The following is a 19,943-nucleotide window of genomic DNA, read 5'->3' as shown; positions in this document are numbered from 1 at the left end:
CTCGGCACCCCATGCGATTAATTCGTTATTAATCAGTGACCTCATTTAATTTAATTCTTGCAAGAACCTTGTGTGGCTGCCACACCCGTTTCACAGATGAGGACACTGGGGCTCGGACGTCGTTAGGTGCTCAAGTCCACAGTCAGAGTGCGTTGGGGGGTTGACGTCCAGGCCGCTAACCTTAGTGGGGTCCCCTCTCCCGCCACTGCCCCACGCGGCCTGCGGCTTCAGATGCAGACCTGCGAGCTCCTGTCTTTGGCGTGGTTAGGGGTCTGTTTTACATACGAGGTTCAGGTTTGGGAGTAAGTCTGGGCTTTCATTTGCAGCACTATTATATAAGATTTCTGTTTGCAAGAAATTGACTTAAATCTGTGAGTCGACTTCAGGAAGAAGTACAGCTAAGTGGCCTGGGTGTGAGCCACACGGCCGTGCAGTGCAGGCCCGTGAAATTTGAGCTGGATTGTCCTTCATCTAGTTCAGGTGGGAGGGAAAGAAAAGGTAGGCGTGTCAGGTGAGCTCTCTTCGTCTGGGAGGGGAGGTGTGATAGTGTCCTGTGGCCTGTTTGCCCAGGGGACAGGCTCGGGTTCCCGTTCTTCCTGACCTGTGTCTCGGGCAGGGCCCTTGGCTCACCCGCAGGAGTCACGATCTCCCCCAGGGCTTGCGCCTGGGTTGGGGCCCCCCTGCTAGGAGGGGCTGGCCTCCAGCCCAGAGTCCGAGGCAGGGCTGGGCGCAGAAGGAAGGAGTGGGTGGCCAGTTGGGGCTGGCCACCTGTCATGTGGGGTTGCCTCTCTGTGCACCTGTGCAGCGGCAGGTGGACCAGATGGGGTGACTGTTCGAGCGGCATCCCGCTGTGCTGACCGCTGCTGCAGAGGCCTCGTCGTCACGAGCAGGGAGGACTCGGGGCCCCACTGCCAGCGCTATGCAGACTGTGCCCCAGCTGCTCAGGTGCTCAGGAGCAGGGAGGGTCCTTGGAAGAGGCCGGACAGCCACAGATCTGGACAAAGTTCTTGGTTCCGCAGAGGAGCAAAGGGTCACAGAGAGTGACTGCACAGCCATTTAACATAGCAAATGTCTCTCTTAGGCAGATCGCAGGTGGAGAGTGGTGCGAGGAATAAAACGTGCACTTGAAAGGGGTGAGGAGGCGCCCGGGGGTGCGGTCCCCTGCTCCAGGCCGCCTGGCCACACATGTTGTAGAGATGGGTGCCCACCTGGGAACGAGCTCCCTGGGGGCTGGGGACCAGAGCCCCCAAGGCGTCAGGCCGCAGTGGTGGCAGAGTGGTGACTGGGTGGCAGACCCTGAGCTAAGGCCTGTCAGAGACATTAGCTCCATTCTGAGTGTGAGGAAATGCCAGCCCACTGACGATGCCTGCGCTGGAGGTAATGCGGTTGTGGCCAGGCTCCCGTTGGCTGCGGCCCCGCCTCCCAGGGAGCCCCGCCTCCCAGGAAGTGCAGTCAACCTCCAGCAGGTGCAGGATCACCCCAAGCCAGGAGTCTTGCTCAGAAACACCTGCCTGAGTCCTGGCATCCTGACGGCTCACGCGGGAGACAGGAGTGTCTGTCCCTTTCGCCTGTGCCCGTGAGGACTTGTGCAGGACCCTGCAGGGGTCTCTGAGATCCAGGAAGGAAGCCCAGGAGGGGCGAGCAAACATTTGACGCCAACGAGGCCTTACGTACTATTTCTCATGAGCGTATGTAGACGCTCAGGTGTATGCTTAGTCATTAGACAGGTTCAGTCGTATTCTTTCATTCATTCATAGGGCATTTTTTCATTTATGTATCAATCTTTGCATTTATGCATTGACTCCTGCATTCGTCACTTTTTAACTTTCAGTCATCACCGTCCAGCCATTCATCCATTCGCGGGTGCCATTGTTCACTCGCTCACGCACCTGTTTGTTCATGTATGCGTTTGTTAGTCCGTTCCTTCAACAAACACAACACTTTGAGTTTAATTAAGGCCTCTGGAGAAATGAGGAGTAGTTTAACGACGACCCAGGGCCAACTCTCTGCGCCCTTGTCACTGAGCGTAGAGACACGTGAAGCTGGGAGAATGGTGCCCGGGGCCCTGTGGGAACCAGTGGCCTGTGAGGCGCGGGCTGAGCCCGCCTCCTGCTGTGACCACGGGACCCGGATGTCGCTGTGTGCCGGGTCTTTGCGGCCTGGTTCCCCAGGCCTTCCCCACGGCCCGAGAATCCGCGGGGCCCCCGGCCTCCTCCGCACGTGTCGTGACCCTGCGCCCTCCTTGGGGTGCCCCTGGAACGCGAGAACCAGGAGTGACCCCCACGGGATGCAGCAGACGGTCGTGTCCAGGATGCAGGGTGCGGGGTGGCAGGCAGGACGTGGGGGGAGGGCGCCGGCTGTCTCCACGGACTCACGAGGGTAGACGTGGGGTGGGCAGGGAGGCAGCGCCGGGCAAAGTGGGATCCGCGGGGTGCCGGGGGCCCTGCGAAGGCGCCCGCCTCCTTCCCTGAAGCTTTCCGTCCGTTTTCTGCTTCGGGGCGTCATGCCGTCCCCGGGAGGCCTGTTCCGCTAGTCGAGGTTCTGTATTTGAAAGCGCAGAGACCACGAAGCGCAATCCAGAGACGAGGCGAGATGCCGGGGAGCGAGATGCCGGGGAGCGGCGGCTGACCGCGGCAGGGCGAGGGCCTGGCCTGGGGGGCGCGGAAGGCGGGCGGCCGCGCCCGGCCCCGCCGACTGAGCCACGACCCACCCACCTACGGCCGAGAAGAGCTTTGGCGTCAGGCCCTGAGTCGCGGTCACGAGCGGAGCTCGGCAGGCGTAAACGCGGGCTCGTGTTTTGGGGCATCTGCCCTCACCCTCGACTGTCCTCCCTGCGCTGGTCCAGGCACACAGATGTGCAGCCTGTCCTCAGGGTCCGGCTGCGGGGCCCTTTGCCTCAGTGGGACCTCGGCACGTGGCCTGCGCACACTCGGGCGGGGCACCTGTCGGCAGCGGGAGTTGTGTGCAGCCCGTGCTCGGAGGCTCATCCTCCCTCCTTTAGACTGTGCTCCACTCCCAAGATACCCTCCTCCCCCCAGGATTCATGAAGCGTCACCCCAAGAAGCTGTGCTCAGGCGACCCGTTGACCTGTGTATCAGAGCCCCACCCGCTGACTCTCAACTCACGGCTAATGGGACGCGTCCTTACTAAGCCTGGTTCCCTAGGCAACGGGAGCGTCGGGAGCGGACCCCAGGGGGAAGGAGGGTACCCCGGCAGCACCTTCCCCCTGCTCCCTGGGCCTCGTCCACCTGGGCCTCCTGGCGCCCGCCGGCCACCGTCCTTCCTTCGGCTTATCGCTCCACTTGATTTAACAGACACGGCCGTAAACACCCAGGGCAGCCAGCAGCGTGGCCGGGTGTAATATTAATTTCTTTCCTGCTTTATTTGTGAAGGAGTGAACCATATAAATCACTCGAAGCCACTAAGACAGAAAGTGAACCGTCGTCTTCGAATGGAGAATAGAGCGCGTCACCATTAAAATCTAAGAACACGTGACCGATTCCAGGCTCTGAATGCGGGCATAGTTTTGTTAACCTTGCTTCAGGTTCTGTGACATGCTCAGGAAGTTCTTCCCCCCATTTCGGTAGGAAGCACCGGACACCTATCAGCACGTGTCATTAGAGAGCCCGGTGTCCGCTGGGCAGTCTCCTCATACTGCCATTTTTCATGACTTGTTTAATTAACAACCAGTTTTGACCTAGACTTGTTATAAAAGTGTTGCTATTCTCTCCTGCTAAATTATGTCTAATGAACATATTTGCATGTTATCAGATATAGCAATATATCATTTCAAATTTCAGCGTTTAAGCCTGCATCACTCAAAACAGCTTTTGTGGATTAGTAAGCAGGTGAAATCAAAAATCTCATTTCATATCTGACATTAATAACTTTCAGGGGGAATGAGCATTGGCATTTATGTCTGGACCAGAATCGAGCCCAATGTCCTAGAAACACAAGGGCAGCAGACAAACCTACTCACCAGATAGGAAAATAAATCATGCATAATGCAGAATTTCTACCTTACATGTTAATTAATGTGTGCAATCAATTACTGATGTTACAATATGAGAAAGAAACTGGTGGGGAATGGGGTAATAAAAAATACCTATAGATTTATCTGCTTCTTTTTTCTATTTAAACAAATAGTCTTCGAGCCCGTGAGTGCTGTGTTGAGACATGCTCTGAATTATAAGCATCATAAAATCTAATCAGATTTATAAGAGGAATTGATTGTTGTGGCAGGAGAGGGTGGAAAATAAGCTGAAATTTAAGTGTTAATTTTTATGCTAATCCACAGTGGCTTCATATGAAGCAATTTTGTTCTGTGCCACAAATATAAAATTGTCCCTTGCAGAGAAATGTCAGCTTGCTAGACCTGAAAGCAGTAATTTATTAGGTATGTTTCTATTAGTATGTGTCACAGTCGTTAGCAGGCTGTACACACAATGGTGCTTCATACTTATCCTCCAAGTCTCAGAATGTTTCAGCTCAGTGGCTGGAACGTGGGGCATTAATACATTATCATATGCGGGGTGGTCTGTGCCCTGTGGACAAAAGGCTATTTAATACAATTTAATGTCATTCTGAGAAGAAGTGGAAAAATAAAGACGGGGAATAAAATGGCATCTGTGTGTTTCACAGTGCACTCATGCACAAACCCTCCGTTTAAGGGGTGTGACGTTTCTGCCAAGAAGAGGAATAAAACGGGGGCTTTTTTTTTTTTTTCATAACCTGTTCCCCACTGCAGTATTTTCTAAATGCTATTAAGTGATCGATTTACACGGCCCCGTGATGATGTCATCCATAGGAGCGGGAATGCAGATGACAGCAAAATACTAGTGACAGTGACCTTGTTTCAGAACCCTTGGAACCCTGTCAGCCCTGCTTCCAGGGTATGGTTTCAGAGAATGTACTTTTTGGACAATATCTAGTTACCGGGTAGTGAATTAATAGAGTTAAGGGTTCTGATGCAATTCACATATAGGTCAATTACATGCGCCAACATCTGCTCCGTCACCGTCATTTGCATAGAGCATTCATATGTTAATGACGCCTCTTTTTACTCAAGTAATATATTTAAAAAACAAGATTTGCATATCAGTTTGGATCAGTATATTACAAGCAATTTATCATTTTCTCCCCCTTGTTATGCTTTTAAGAACGATATCCTGAGTGATGGCTGCTATATTTGAGCAGGGCTCTGATTTATACAAGAGACCCTTCAGTGGGAAGCTTCCATTCTAAAGCTGCTTACAGCCTTATAAATCAATAATGACACAGATGGACTGGTGATAATCTATTTAGAATGCCTGATAGCAAATATTGTTGTGCAGATGATTAGAGTGGTAACTGTTTTAGCAGAAAGCCTTTTTCTCTCTTCGTAAACGGTAAGTTTGAACAAAAAAAAAAGTGCTCGCACGGACGGCCGTGGCTTCAGGAAACCTTCGCGCCGGGTCTGGATGGCAGAGGCGAGAACGCGGGGGGAGGAAGAACAAAGAGGCTCCCGCTCCTGCCAATATAATCATATCAATCCCTGTTTCTTTAACAAAACAGGACCCTTAATGGAATTGTGTCTTCAGGTGTAAATGGCATTAAAAGCTGCTTCTCCTCCCCTCTTTTTTGCCCTGATACAGCGCAGGGAGTGAGAAAATAAAGTGGAGGTTGTCAGAAGTGGCAGCTGCTTGGGGTCCTGATAAATATGAGCTTTTATTGATCTGATGGAAATGAAAGATCCCAGTGCTCGGCAGTATTTAGCTCCTCGTCGACGGCATGTCACCGGTGGCCTCGCGCGGGGCTGGCTTTTCATTCTCACACGCCGGGCTCGATTTCATCTTTAACCTTTTCCGCGGAATTTCCTCGACCCCCGCGTGTTGCTGTGATTTGGTGAATTTGTTACATTTCGCTTTACATCGTCTCTCCCTCTGTTTTCTTTTGTGCTAGGGACCCGGGACGCCCCTCCGGCCGTCCGTCAGGGCCTGGACCAGCGGCCTCTTTTCTGGGATATTTCTCACCAGACTGACAGTCCTTGAGACAAGTATGCAGTTAAGCTGCTAAGGTAGGTCTCACGACATCAGAACGCGTTGCCGTGGACACACAGCCTTGCCTCCCGCTTCGTCCCACTGACCTGACACAAATCCAGCCCCGCAGCCCCCCTCCCTCTCCTGCCGGCCACGGCGGGGTCCTTCCGTCCGCGCCTGCGCCTGGGCGAGCCAGGCGGCTGGCAGGACCTTTTGCCATGGGGCGGGGACCGGGGGTGCGGGGCTGGGCACTGCTGTGCGCTTTGCAGAAGGTGTGGGAGGGGGAACAAAGGAGTCGTGAAAAAAAAAAGGCACAGTCCCCTCCGTGGCTTCGTTCCTTTCTCAAGTTTTCTTCTGGGATAAATATATAAGGCTTCAGCTTGAAATTCTGAGGTGCCGCTAACATATTCCAGTTCCAAGAAAGTGCTGCTGTTATTTTGAGTAGTTTTGATACAACCAAATCAAAGTGAAGATTTGAAATAGCTTTTCTGAAAGCCCAAGCCGAAGTCATAAATTATTCTGCACCATGATTCTTTCTGATAGTAAAACCATACCTCTTTGCCTGACGTTGCTGAAATGTGGAAAAGGGAAAGTTAAAAATAAAATGAAACATTTAAATCTCGGCTGTTGAGAACCTCAGATAGACATCAAGGCCAGTCGATAAAGGCCCCTATCAATTAGGCGTCCACGGTTATCATCTGATTGGGTTTCTTAGCAGTGCGCAGGCGCAGGGACCCAGCGCTGAGCGGGACAGGGGTTGGGGTGGGGGGGCGGGGGGCGCCTCGGGGCGAGGAGCGGGGTCTGGTGGGGCCAGGGCGGACCCTCCACCTCGCGCGCTCTCCTGGGAGAAGACGCCTGTGGCCAGCGGCTTGGCCGTTTTTCCCCTTTCGCCCCATTTGTGCGAGTGAGAGGTGTCGCCGTCGCGCCCCGGTGGCTGCTGCCCACCAGCCCCGCGCGCGTGTCCGTGTGGGGAGAAGGCTCGGCGGCGGCTTCGCTCGGGGACGGGCCTCACCCCGGCTCCTGGGAGCAGCGGGGTCCTCGGCGGTGGGGCCCACCCCGGGCTCCGGGCCGGGCTTCCAGGCGGAGCTGTTGGCTTGTCCCCCTCCGCATGTCGCAGGCAGAACAATTTTCGGTTCTGTAGCTGTTTGCTGGGAAAACAAGCCCGCGGTTGCCAGTGAGGTTTGGAATTTGCCTGCCAGATAAGGGAGTCTGCGAAGACTATTTTCCCTCTTGGGAGGCAAAACACAGATGGGGGAGTCAGGAGCCTTACAATGTTTAGCTGCTACGTTGGTGGCGGGGATTCTGCCGCGTGGCTGCTCACGGCTTCCGAAGGCCCAGCTCAGCGCCCCGCCAGGGCCAGGGCCGCGGCTGCTCCCCGGGGAGCGGCGCCCCAGCTCGTCCCGGAGCGAGCCACGCTCCGTGCCCCTGGAGGTGCAGGGCGGCCGTGGCCCCTCGACCCGCACTGGGACGAGCCGGGGAGACGAGGGCGCCCTGCTGTGTCCGTGCGGCGGTGACTCCTGCTTCTCCGTGACCGGTGCAGAGCTGTCCCGTCCCCCACGTGGTGGCGAGGACGCGCCAGCGCACGGGGGCGCCGGCCGGGCCAGGCTTCCTCCGTCTGCGCATGCGTGGCCGAGCGAGGCGCTGGGCTGTGCTGCGGCCCCGGAGAAGCCGAGCGCAGGTGTCATACCTGGGCCCTGGACACTGGACACCGCCGCGGGGCACTCCAGCGTGGGGCACGTGCGTCCGCGAAGGGCTCCGCGCCGCGCGTCCGGAAGCAGGGCTGGAGGAGGTTCGTGCCCAGGAGCGGATCCTGCGCCCAGGGCCGGGCGGGGAGCACGCGGGCGCCGCCTTCCGGCCGGGCCCACCCCCAACCCCCCCAGAGCAGCCCTGGACCCGAGCTGGCTGGGCGTCTCTGGCCCCCGGTGGTCCCTGGTGGGACACTCTGCTCCCTCCCCTCTCCACTGATGCTCTCCCTGTCCTTTGAAATGGCCACTTGACTTGATAAAATCCACGTGAAATGCTGTACCAATGAGGCTTTGGGACAACCGGACGGCCACCCCAACGCGCTGTGCCGTAGAGAGCTGCAGCGACTCTTGGGCAGCGAAGCTCACGCGCATCCCAGCAGCCGAAGCCTCCACGGTGTGGGGTCGGGAGCACGGGGGGCTGATGGCACAGCCCCAGGGGGGCCCTGTGACTTCCAGAAGGGATGGCTCTCGGAGGCCATGGCCGCCCTCCACCTGGCGGATACAGGGTGGCCCCACTGTGCCCGGGGCACGGCGGGACCCGGACTCGGGGCCCCGGTCCCACTGTGCGTCCGGCTGTCCCCAGGCGGCCGCGTAGTGCCGTGCAGGCATGTGTGACGCCGCCTCGGCTCGGTGCTGTGGTGAGGCGCTGTGCCTCAGGGCGGCGACAGTGGCGAGCCCTGCACACGTGTCACGTTTGCCCCACGGGGCTCGGGTGTGTGTGTCGGGAGTGGCAAGCCCCGCACGCCCCCTGCAGCCGCTGGGCCTGGTGGCCAGGAAGCACTGGTGCCACGGGAGCGCGCCGTGGCTGCCCCTCGGACCCCAGCATGCACTTCCTGTGTAGCCCAGGGAGGCCCGAGCCCCAGCTGTGGGCTTGTGAAGAGCCGCAGGCAGAAGGCTTCTGGGGCTCCCCTTGATTGGGGGGGCCATGGCCTGCCGAAGCCTGCGGGGCTCGGGGGGTGCAGGCACCTCCCGTCCTCTGCAGAGTGAGCTGTGGTCGCTTCAGTGATGCGGATTGCGGGGCCCAGTAGCAGGGGGAGTCAGCCGCGAGGACCATGGGCGGGCACGGCAAGGCCCTCTGCCCCCTGGGCAGCCTGGTGCCGTGCGAAGCAGGGAGCCCGTTCCGGAATTCTCGGTCCTTCCCAGACCCCTAGGACCCCAGGGCTGCAGAACCCTTTGCAGTCAAAGCCGCCTTTTCTCAGTAGGTGAGGGGGCAGGCCAGAGAGGGCAAGGGCTCCCCAAGGTCACGCGCCCCATCACTGGCGGAATGAGACCAGAGTGAGACCCAGGTGCGTGTGCCCAGCCCCATTCTCGCCTGAGCACGACAAGCCTCGGGCAGTGCCGCCCGGCGGGGTCCGCCCGTAGCCCGTCGGGGTGCCGGCGGTGTGGCCCGTGACCTCGGTGTCGCGCGGTCCGCAGCGCTGAGTGGGTGCGCACTGCGCGTCCGAACCCTCGCCTGCCTGTCACCGCGAGAGCGCGCCGCACCTTGGCTCACGTGCGCCCCGCGCACCCCAACCGCCCTGCCCTCCGGATTGGCTGCCGGGCTCTGCCTGTTCCCCCTTTAGCTACAAACGCCTGAAGGTCAGCCGGTCCCTGCTGCCGCCAGCCCAGCCCGGGGTCGGCCCGCGCTCTGCCCCGCTGTGGCTGAGGCGGGGCCCCCCGGGGGCTTTGCCTGGGCCCACTCTGCACCCTGGGCCTCATCCAGCCGTCCTCGGCCCACATTCAGATGGCAGGTGCATGAAGCCAGGTGTGTGCAGGGTGGCCTGGGAGGGAACTCTCAGCTCTCACCAGTTGCGGCCACCGGAGGTGAGGGCAGAATTGTCCCGGGCAGTTTTTAAGAAAGAGAAATAAAAAAAAAAAAAAAAATCTGGCTCCTTTTTTCCCCTGTAGTGTCGGCAGCTGATTTGAGTTTTACACACGCTTCCTGCGAGTGCGCGCGTGTCTGGGCAGCGGGCAGAGCTGGCCTGCACCGAGCACAGGCTCGCACACCGCGGCCACGCAGCAGCCCTGGCTAGCGACGCCCCCAGTTGCCCGCAGGACAGCCCGGGCTCTGGGAGCGTGGATAGCGACGGGGACACGCCTTTGCAGGCCGCCGGCCGCCCTCGCCGGGCAGGGCCTGGCTGCGTGGGGGACAGGGTCCCTGTGGGCGGGCAGGCATCCCGCGTCTCTCTGGGAAGGTGGCCAGGGTGCCCCTCTGTACTCCTCTTCCCTCTGTCTCCCTAGGGCCTGCGTCTCAGGATACCTGCCCGTGTCTAGTCTGGGACGGCCCGATGGAGGAGTCTGATTCCTGCCCCCAGGACTAGGTGACAGGGCCGCCCCACCCTGTGCCAATCGTGGGTCTGCTTGGGGCACACCCTGTAAGGCAGAAGGCCACCTGGCATGAGGGCCAGGGTGGCAAGGCAGGTCAGCCCGCCCGATGTCCGCTTCCCCCTGTCCCTTCCTGCGAAGGCGACCCCTGTGCTTAGCCCCCCGAGAGGCGAGCAGGTGGTCCGCGGTCCGGCACCTCCGGAGCTGGGCGCGCCCCTCCCGGCCGCGTGCGGGAGGACGGCCAGCAGGTGCAGAAGGCCGCGCTGTGGCACCCGCCGGGCAGGGCGTCCGCTCACCTGCGGCCCCACTTCCGGCCGGCCCTGCGGCTCCTCCATCCCGTCCACACGCGACGCGGAGTCCCTGTGTGTGTGATGTTATTTGTTTTCGTTTCCGTAATCCCTTTATTGTTTGCACAACTGCTGTCAGACTGTTTCCTGAAAGTATCGCAGGATAATTGCGGAGCGCCTGCATAAGTAATTCCCTGTGAAATCGGGCCTCGTCTGCGTGTGGAACTGTCTCGTGGCCGCGCCCGTGGACTTCGTGCCATCGCGGCTGTTTCCCGGTCTCGCCCCTTGCCCACGGCGGGCCGGCCCGGCGCGGGGAAGCAGTGACCTGCCACCGAGCACTCCTGCAGGGTGACCGTCGGGTCCGACGTGGCCAGAAGGAGCCGGCCTGGCCAGCGGGGAGGGCCCGGGCCCCGGCTCCCCCGCCGGCCGCGCCGCCCGTGCCAGGCGCTCCATCCGACCACATTTCCGCGACATTAATGGCGAGCGGCAGTGGGAGAAACGCGTTCTATTCTCGAGCCTAACCCTGCTGTTATCAAAGTAACTTCCAGCTTATTAGCGACAAAGGACTTTTCTCCTGGCGGCCGCCCTGTTCGCCAGGGCCCCCTGAATTAAGCGGCCGCTTCCTGTCCTTTATATGCACGGCCACATCTGGGCAGCCGCGGCGGCCCGCGGCTTAATAACAATCACCTTGCCTTCAGTCTCTGCTGATTGTGTCTAATTCACTCTGACAGATAGTGCCTGACAACTCGCCGGCTTCCCTCCCTCCGTGACCCGAAGTTACTCACAGCACTTACATAGTCTGTCATTTTTAATATTTGATTTCATTTTAAGTTATGTGTTTTACTGAGAAGATGAAACCAAAAAAAAGGGGACTTGTAATGGAACATAAATTTAACCCTTCTTGCCATGCGGCTCCGGCCCCGGCTGCTCGGCCCGTGTCCTGGGGAGGGGCCCCCTCCCCCGGACTGCGCCCTGCCGCTGCCCCCCCCATTCTCCTTCCTCCCTCCTCCTTCCTCCTTCCTCCTTCCTTCCTTCCTTCTTTCATTCCTACTTCCTCCTTTCTTCTTCCTTCCTCCTTCCTTCTTTCCTTCCTTCCTTCCTTCCTTCCTTCCTTCCTTCCTTCCTTCCTCCTTTCCTCCCTCCTTCCTTCCCCCCCACCCCCATTTCTGCAAACAGATGCTCCAGGTCACGTCCTCCCCCTTAGTAGCCCTCGGTCAGTCTATGGACCCGACAGTGCTGCGTTCCGCTCTGCGCCGAGGTCCCACCTGAAAGACCTTTGGGGATTTTACTCCTGATGGAGGGAGCCGGGGAGAGGCTTGGTGGAAAGTAGGCAACCAGCCTCAACCACAGTGCGCAAACACGAATTTGATCTTTCTTTGTGAGAGCTGGCGGGGCAGGGCAGAGCCACCGGCCCTGGCCTTGGGATGAGGCTCCACGCAGGGCCTCTGCAGAGTGGGGACAGGCGGCGGCAGGGCCCGGCCGGACACGCGTCTGCTCTGCCCTTTCCGTCGGAGCCTGCTCCACGGGCGGCCGGCGGGCTGGGCTCCGTGCAGGCGGCCGGGCTTCCCACATCACTTGGGGTCCACCCCACCATGACTTTGGCTTTGTTCGCCACTAGACAAAGGCTCCTGTGTCCCACTTGGCCCTTCAGAGGTCGAGAGCTGCGAGGCCGAGCATTAGGTCAGCTCTGCAAACAGACGCCACACATAGGAGGCACGTTCGCCCTCGGCGCCTCGCTGCCGCGGTCTGTCCACGCAGCGCAGGGTCCGGGGAGGGTCCCAGCTCGAAGCCGACGTCACCGCCTCCGCGGCCTGGCCTCCCTGTAACCGAAGCTCATCCCACGTGTGTGAGCTGTCACGCTCAGGCCCCTGTCCTCCAGAGCCCTGAGCCGAGTGTCCCTGTGACTCTCGGAGCTGCGGCTGTGCACGGAGCACGACTGTGCGGTCCGGGGCCTGGCGGCGGGTTCCCAGGCCTGTGGGCCGGGGCCCCGCTGGGCCGCCCGACACCTCCCATGGCGTCCCCAAGCCTGTCCCGCCTTGAACCGGCTTCTTGCCAGGCTCTCTGGGCACTGCAGGTAAGCAGTGGGAACAGCCCGTGCCGCGCGGCGGGGGGGGGGGGGGGGACAGCCCATGCGGCGTGGTGGGGGGGGTCAGCGTGCGGCTGACTGCAGCCTGCCCAGGACGCGGGCACCCGGGGCGCCCAGCGCCCTTTGACACTGTACCGGGCAGGGCTGCGGGGGCGGGGAGAGCGAGCGCCCCTCGGCCCGCTGCTCGCCTGGCCATGCCCGTCTCTTGCTTGGGGCTCAGGGTGGCCTCGGAAAGACAGGCGCAATGGCGGCAGCGCCGGGTTTGGGCGTCCGGACGGCGCCGGCCCCGGTGCTCCACGCCTCAGGCCGCGGCCGCGAGCCCGGCACAGAGAGCTGTCCTTGGAGAAATGCCGGAGAGGGGGTTACTCCCTGGACACGTACACACGTGCATTCCGGGACGGAGCACGGTCCCTGTTCCTGTGTCCACGGGATGCTCTCGGGCCCCCCGCGGGGCCCGTGCTGGCGCCTCGGGCAGACGCGAACCGCGCGACAGTCAGCAGATCCGCCACCTCCGCTGCGGCTTCTCCCGTTCCGAGAGCAGCGTGGCAGCTTGCGCAGCGCCCTGCCCTGCGCCTCGGTCACAGCGCGACAGCGCTGGCCGAGCGCCGCTTCCTGGGCCGAGGGTCGAGACCCGCGGCGGTCAGACACGCGCATGTGAAATCCAAACATCCATGGCCGCTGGTGATCCTGGAATCAAGGCACAACTCATGAAACGAACACATAATTATCTTGTTTATTCAGGGTATAAATAGAGTTCACGCATTAAAAAATGTTTCTTCCCGATAAGGACTTCAGCTCGCATTTGGTCTTCAGATAGTCTCTGCCCCTCTCTCCCTGTCTCTCTCTCTCTCTCTCATTCTTTCTCGCCCCTGTTTGTCCCCCCGCCCCCCATCTCCTTTAAAGGGGGCAGGGCCTGCCCGAGCCCCCTGGCTGCCGGGCAGGAGGCAGGTCGGTCTGCAGCTCTCGGAGCACTTCCGGCTTGCTGGCTGCCCACGTGGCCTTGGCAGAGGGGGGCCGGGGGTGCCCGCGGGGGCCTGGCGTGCTCGGACACGGCCCTTCCACAAACCAGGGGAGGGCTGTGAGGCCCGCGTCTGCCCTGACCGCCCAGCCGGGGACCTGCGTCCTGTAGGAGACAGGCTTCAGGCCCTTGGGGGGGACCCCTAGCATCACCTGCCTGCCCTCCTGGTGACTTCTTTACCGAATCGTACCTGCCCGTGGACAGTATATACTATACTTAGCTTTGTCTTAAGTAACGATATCTGAGAGATCTGTGGTTCGACGTTCCAGTTATGTATATTTTCATGTTAAATACTAAAATAACATATGTATGGGTTAATTTTTAGGAGTTTTTCTGTGTAGCACCTGAATCACCGTGTGTCCGAGCGGGGTGCCCGCGAGGCGCCGGGTCTCTGCGTGGCCCAGGCTGGGGGCGTGTGCGCGCTCCTGTCCTAGGGCCTCGGCCCAGCCCCTCTGCAATGCCCCCTCTGCCCTCGCAGTCCCGCCCTGGGAATCCCTCACTGCCATGGGCCATGTGCCGCCCCGGTCACGCCCGGCGATGCCGTGGGGGCCACTGGGCCCCGCTCTCTGACGCGCCTCTCCCCTTCTCAGCTGGAAGGTTCTTGGGAGTGGGCAGCCGCCCTTCTGTTCCGGCCGAAGGGCCCGGTCTGCAGAGCTGGCTGCTGGCTGTCCCGCCCTCCCACCCTCTTTCTCGTCTTCCGTTCTCTCTGCTTTTCCTTTCTTTTGCTCCTTCTTCTGTTCTTTCGTCCTGTCTGTCTGTCTGTCCAGCTGCCTTCGTGTGTCAAGGTCTCCGTCATCTACCCGTGTCTCTTTCATCTCTATCTATTACGTGCCCGTCACCGTGTCCGTCTGTCTGTATCGATTGTGTATTTTCTCTCCTTCCCTGTCTTCTTTCTTTCTTTCTTCCCATCTGGTGAGCCAGGCGCCGTTTCAGGCCCCGTGAAAGGCAGAGCCTGTGAAAAGCCCCTGCCCACAGGTGTCCGGCGTCCCCGTTGGAAGAGGCCGGCAGTAAATAAGCAGGCGAAGAAACCAGGACGCTGTGGGGACCTGGGCCGCCCGGAGTGGTAGCCGGGGGTGCGTGGGGCAGGGGGCCAGGGAAGGCCCCGCTGCCGGGGCGGCTGAGGCCAAGCTCTGCAGAGCAGACTGGAGCCCGCGGGGCCAGGGTGGCCCTGGATGGTGGGGCCGCTCGTGCGGAGGCCCCGCGGCAGGACCGGGCCTGATGGCTTCGAGGCGCAGAAAGAAAATCCAAGAGGAAGAATGAAAATTTGACTTTGACTTTGACAGGGACAAGTTTTTGCAGCCTCCACTGCCCGGGGGCCACACCGTGCTTCTCAGGCAAGGGTCTCTCTCTCCTTCTCCACGACCCCCCGCGTCACACCCCTCTGCCAGGGAGGCGGGCAGCTCTGCGCTGTCCCCCGCAGGGTCGAGACCCCCACCGACACACCACTATGTCGTCTTGATCTTAAGTGCCAGGCACTTTCCAGAAGTGTCTCAGGTGAGGCCCTCACTACACGAAAAACAGAGTGTAATTCCGCATCGGCTGACGGCTGAAGCCACGTTCGCTGATGGCCCAAGTGAGCATCGAGGTGGCTGGGCTGGGGCTGTGTCCTTGTGGGGCGCCAGCGCTGTTCATACGCGTACCCCCAATGCCGCACGAGGCAAGGCCAGGGCACGCGGGGCGGGGTGGCCTGGAGCAGACCCTCCGCCCTCTGCGGCGGGGCCGGGGGTGACCCGGGGGCGCCTGTGAGGCCAGCGCAGCTGTGCGCCGGGTGGTGTGTGTCCGGAGTGGACCCCGGTGCGCACACGGCGACCCCGGCTCCTGGCCCCACAGGCCACGGTGTGGTGGCCACGGGCGCCGTCGCCCACAGCACTGGACTCACCTCCCTCCGTCTCCCTCCCTCCCTCCTCGTCCTTCGTCGCATCCTTCCTGCCCAGCGCTGGCGTTGGCCGTCCCCAGGCCAGCGCCGTGGCTGCCGCCGCCGCCGGGGCTCCTGGCGTGGGCTCGAAGCCACTGTGGAGCAGCTCTGTCCCCGCACAGTGCTCTGTGCCCCCGACTCCAGACCCTTCTCACGACAGCGGGACGGGGAGGGGACGCGCCTCCCCACCCTCCGCAGCGAGGGACCTGCGAGCGGCAGGACTGGCCGTGGCAGCCACGTGCGGTCAAGTGCCGGGTCCCCCCCGCCCACCCTCCCGCTGTCCTCTGGTTAAACATCTCCTGACCGTGGCACCCGCTCTCTGACCAGCAGCCTCTGACCGAGGCTGCAACACTTGAATGCTGCAGTGCCTTAGAGAGGACATGTGTCCTGGTGGTGGCCTCGTGGTGGCCCCGTGGACGCCCTCATGGTGGCCCCGTGGTGGCCCCATGGTGGCCTCGTGGAGGCCCCGTGGTGGCCCCGTGGTGGCCCCGTGGTAGTCCTCATGGAGGCTCCGTGGAGGCCCCGTGGTGGCCCTTGTGGAGGCCCCATGGAGGCCCACAGGACTGTGGGTCTGGTGTTTCTAGGCCTTTGGCTTTTTCCAGGAAAAGCAGAAATCTGGGCTTTCAGACAGAGCTCAGTCAGTTTTTGCAAAGCGACAAGTCTCCCGTGGCTTTCTGAATTTGCCGTGTGTTGGGGGGAGCGGCAGGTGGGCCCCGAGGCGCGTCACTGGTGCCCACCTGCCCTGGGGGTGCTCCCTGGGGCCCTGCCGGGGGCCGGTGGAGGCCTGTAAAGCTGCCCCTGGGCAGCGCACCGTGTCGCTGACGGGGAGTCGCGTGGACAGGTTTGCGGGACGCAGCGCACTCAGTGGGCCTGGGCCTGCGCCTCGGGAAGGCCACTCCCCTGCCCGCCCTTCTGACCCCCTCTGCCGAGCCTCTGCCATTCCCAAAGGAGCTGCCTCATCAGGCGAGGCGCCCCAGCCTGGCCGCCGGCACCCCGCCGCCTCGCGGGCCGCGCAGGCCTCCCGCATGGGCCCTGCCTGGTTGCCGTTAAGTTTTATCAGTTCCAGCTTCGCGAGCGCGGGGTTCCATCTTGGATGGAATGTTCGCCGAGTTCAAGTGGGATTAAGATCCGTGCAAAGGCTTCCGGGGGGCGGCTGCCGAAGGATGGACCCGAGGCCTTCCCGACGTCCGGGCCGGGCCCGGGCTCTGCGCTTTCTGCAAACCGGACCGGAGCGCTTCCCATGTGGAGGGCCACGCCGAGGCCGTGTCCAGTCGGGGCGGGCCCCTCCGTGGTCACGCGGCCCACGCTGTCGCCGCCGCTGTCCCAGGGCGCGGTTGTGCCTGGCTGTCGCCTTGGCGCGGCCAATAAACACTGCGAAGCCGGAGGAGAATTCTCCCTGCAGATGACGGAGCGATGAGTTATGGCCGCATTTTCTCCCGGTACCTCTAGATGAGCAGATCCCCCGTGAAAATATGTGCGTGCGGGTAATTGAATATTATTTACTCGGATCCCTTCTGTAATTCTTCAGCAATTTTTTTTTTTTTTTTTTTGGCGGAAACCAATGCAGAGGTTTCTTCCGTGGCCACAATCAGAATGAAGTGCTTTCACTTCTAGGTTAAGAGAAAAAGACAGTGATAGGCTGAGCCACTATTGTGGAAAGTTTATTATTATTGGTATGTAAGCTAGCTGGGGGCTTACGCGCAGAGCAGTTGGGTAATTTAGCTCACTCCTGGATCCAATTAAAAAAAATCTGTGTCGTGTCCACAGTGGGGGGATGGCCACGGCCGAGAAACGCTGTCACAGCCGGGGACACACCTGTGGCATCCTCTGGGCGACGCGCACTTCGGGATGCAGAACGCCCTAAATCCCTTCATTACTGCCTTAGAGGCGACAGGCACTTCAAGCGGGTCTCCGTTTATCCGAGATTACCAGTTAAACTCGTTAAAAAGCGGCTGTGGCTTGTTCACTCGATGGGCTGTTGGGAAGATGTCACACTCCTGAGTGGCTTTTTTCTTTGGTTAGTGAGGTGCTGGACTTTTAGGGGAGCTCTTTCGAACTGAATTTATGGCTCTGGTCGAATGGCGCCTTGGCCGGGGCATTACGTGTCTCCCCAGCTACTGTCCCTGGTCCTGCTGAAGGTGCAGCCAGGGGGATGGAAACTCCCCGCGGCGTGTGTTCTTGGGGGAGGCGGGGCGCCGTGAACGTTTTGGGCTGGAGCCAGCCGCTTTCCCTGACCGTGACAGCAAATCGCCGTGGTACGTATGGATTGCTGGTGCGACGCTGTCTGAGGAAACCTGTATTTTATAGGATGTCACGTCTGTGCACAGTCTAGGTGGAAGAAGAAGAAAAACTAATTTAGCCGGCAGTCGGCATTCTCTCAAATGAGGATTATGAAAAAATTCACCAAAAAAAGCTTTAAATATGGTTTTTCATTTAACCATTATTACATCAATCATCAATATCAGTACTTAATAGCAACCTGATAATGTAGCCAGTAGGTGAAACAGCTATTAAAAAGTGTAAAAATATGATTAATCAGGTGGGGGGGGGCAATGCTCTCCCATTATTTAACGATAAGTACATATTTTTGAAAGTGTTTGTTTTTAATAATCGACTGTAATATTAGTTTGCAAAAATGTAATTGCTTCTTAATTTTGCAGCTTAGCTTCTTTGTGCCGGGTACAAAGGTAGTATATTTCTGTAGTTATTGTTTGCAGCACTCTGTGTAAAAAATCACGTTCATTTCAAGAAGCTGTTATGGTATTGATTCTGGTAAAGACTCCCATTAACTGACCAATCTAAATCTCATAAGTGATGTCAGGATAGTTATGCGTTTGCTTGGTTCAAGTATTCAGCCATTATGCTAGAATGCAGGCAGCGTCTGAATATGGCTGTTAAATTATTTCTAAATACCAAACCAGAACAGCTTAACAGTTCTGCAGTTTGAGACTGACACAAAAATGACAATCTGCCACCTCTTTGTTTTTTAAATATTAACGTTGTACTGGGGATAGTGTTTTTGGAGCACAAACCTGTGGCACGAGAGGGTAAGTGACATAAACAAAGGCAGCTGGGCCTCGTGAAATAATGGAACAATAAGGCCTCGCAGCCGCGCTCATCACTCCAGTATGTTAATTAGCATTCTGCTGTGGCCGCAGCACCGCGAGCATGCCGCCCGAGCCGGGGTGCCGCGCAGCTGCGGGCACGCGGCCTCCTTTGTGAGTCCCCGGAGTCGCCTTGCGATTGGCATATGCGTGTGGGCCAAAAGTCAAGCCATCACCGCTAAAATAGCACACCATAGCAGCAAAATGTCATTTGTCTTCCCCTATTTTTTCCTCCCCTCAGTGCCACATGCTATCCAGTGACGTAATCCCGTCTCCGCGCATCTGCTTCTCTGCTCTGTGTGTGCAGGCGGGTTTCTGGGGGGGCCGGCGCGCCAGCGAGCAGGAGGGTTTCAACGGCAAGCAGCCCCACAAGGGTCAAATTGAAAATCGATTCCTTCTCTTTGTATCATTTCTCTGAAAATATTTTTAGGAATCTATAGAGTCTTAAGGATCACGGACCCAGGATCTGCTGCTCATCTCCCCGGGGAGGGGAGGGGTGGCGGCTAACTCATGAGGAAGGTGCTCAGCAGATTTCACCCTGATTTGTCACGTGCGCCTGGAACGTGGCTCCCAGCCCGCCAGGCGTGACACCCCCCTGGGTAGGGCGTTCTCCCCATCTCAGAGCCGGGGAGACTGAGGCAGAAGCGTGGTCCAGAGGTGGCCCCGAGTCGCAGGGCCTGTCTTCCTCTGCCTGAGGGGACATCTGTGACCAGGGCCTCTGGAGGCAGGACCCAGAAAGAGCCTCTTGGGCGGCCTCGCTGGTCGTGTGTGGCCGCTGAGAGCCGCCGCTGGAGTGCCGGGCCGCGGCCCGGGTTCCTTCCGACGCCAGCCTCCAGGGCAGGCGGAGTGGATGGTTTCCCGTTGTCGTCATAGGAGCTACGTAGCCAAAACCTGCCTGGAATTTTACCTGATAGAGTTTGGCTTGAAAAACGAGAATGGTTCCACTTCAGCCCTCCCCGTTCTCAAAGTCGTTCAGCGTCCTGTGTGTTCGTACATGTGTGCGCATGTACCTGTGTGTGCATGCGTGTGCGCACACGTGTGCACATGTGCGACCTCCCCAGCACAGCACACCTAACACACACGCACGCTCACACAAGCTCATCCACGTACTCTGTCCACGCAGTACATATCCTTTCGCAAAATTATTTTTGAATCAAAAATGACATTTTCCAGCTCCTTAAATATACTATAAATTCAGATAGGGACAATCAAGTTGTTAAAACTTTTCTTATGTTTCAGCTTAATTCCGTCCATTCCCTCACCATCTGATCTATGCCAAAAGAGACTTTTTAAGGAAAAAAAAAATCGAAACCCCACCCTGCCCTAAAGTAACTTTCAGACTCTTTGGGCAAAGCGTCTCGTCATTCTGCAAAAGGAATGAACACTTAGCTCCCAGGTTTTTCCTTTAATCTGCCTCAAACCTGACGGGAAAGTTACCGCCTTCCCCCGCACGGCACCTGGGTCACC

At 59.1% G+C, this 19,943-nt stretch overlaps 1 protein-coding gene across 4 annotated transcripts in view; it reads left to right on the top strand.

Moving 5' to 3' along the window:
• The window catches only part of ZNF536 (zinc finger protein 536), a 207,375-nt gene that overhangs the window by 87,513 nt on the left and 99,919 nt on the right, over positions 1 to 19,943 (top strand). For 3 of the 4 annotated variants that reach the window (XM_036231211.1, XM_036231212.1, XM_036231210.1), the window contains exon 2: positions 5,941 to 6,055. The gene's annotated coding sequence lies outside the window, so the exon portion shown is untranslated. Of the gene's footprint in view, positions 1 to 5,940; positions 6,056 to 12,367; positions 12,428 to 19,943 lie in introns of those variants that run through there. The other variant, XM_036231213.1, reaches the window with a different exon arrangement.

This window comes from Rousettus aegyptiacus, unplaced genomic scaffold, assembly GCF_014176215.1.
Source record: "Rousettus aegyptiacus isolate mRouAeg1 unplaced genomic scaffold, mRouAeg1.p scaffold_m13_p_14, whole genome shotgun sequence".
Classification (NCBI taxonomy): Eukaryota; Metazoa; Chordata; class Mammalia; order Chiroptera; family Pteropodidae; genus Rousettus; species Rousettus aegyptiacus.
This window is presented reverse-complemented; position numbering and strand designations above follow the sequence as displayed.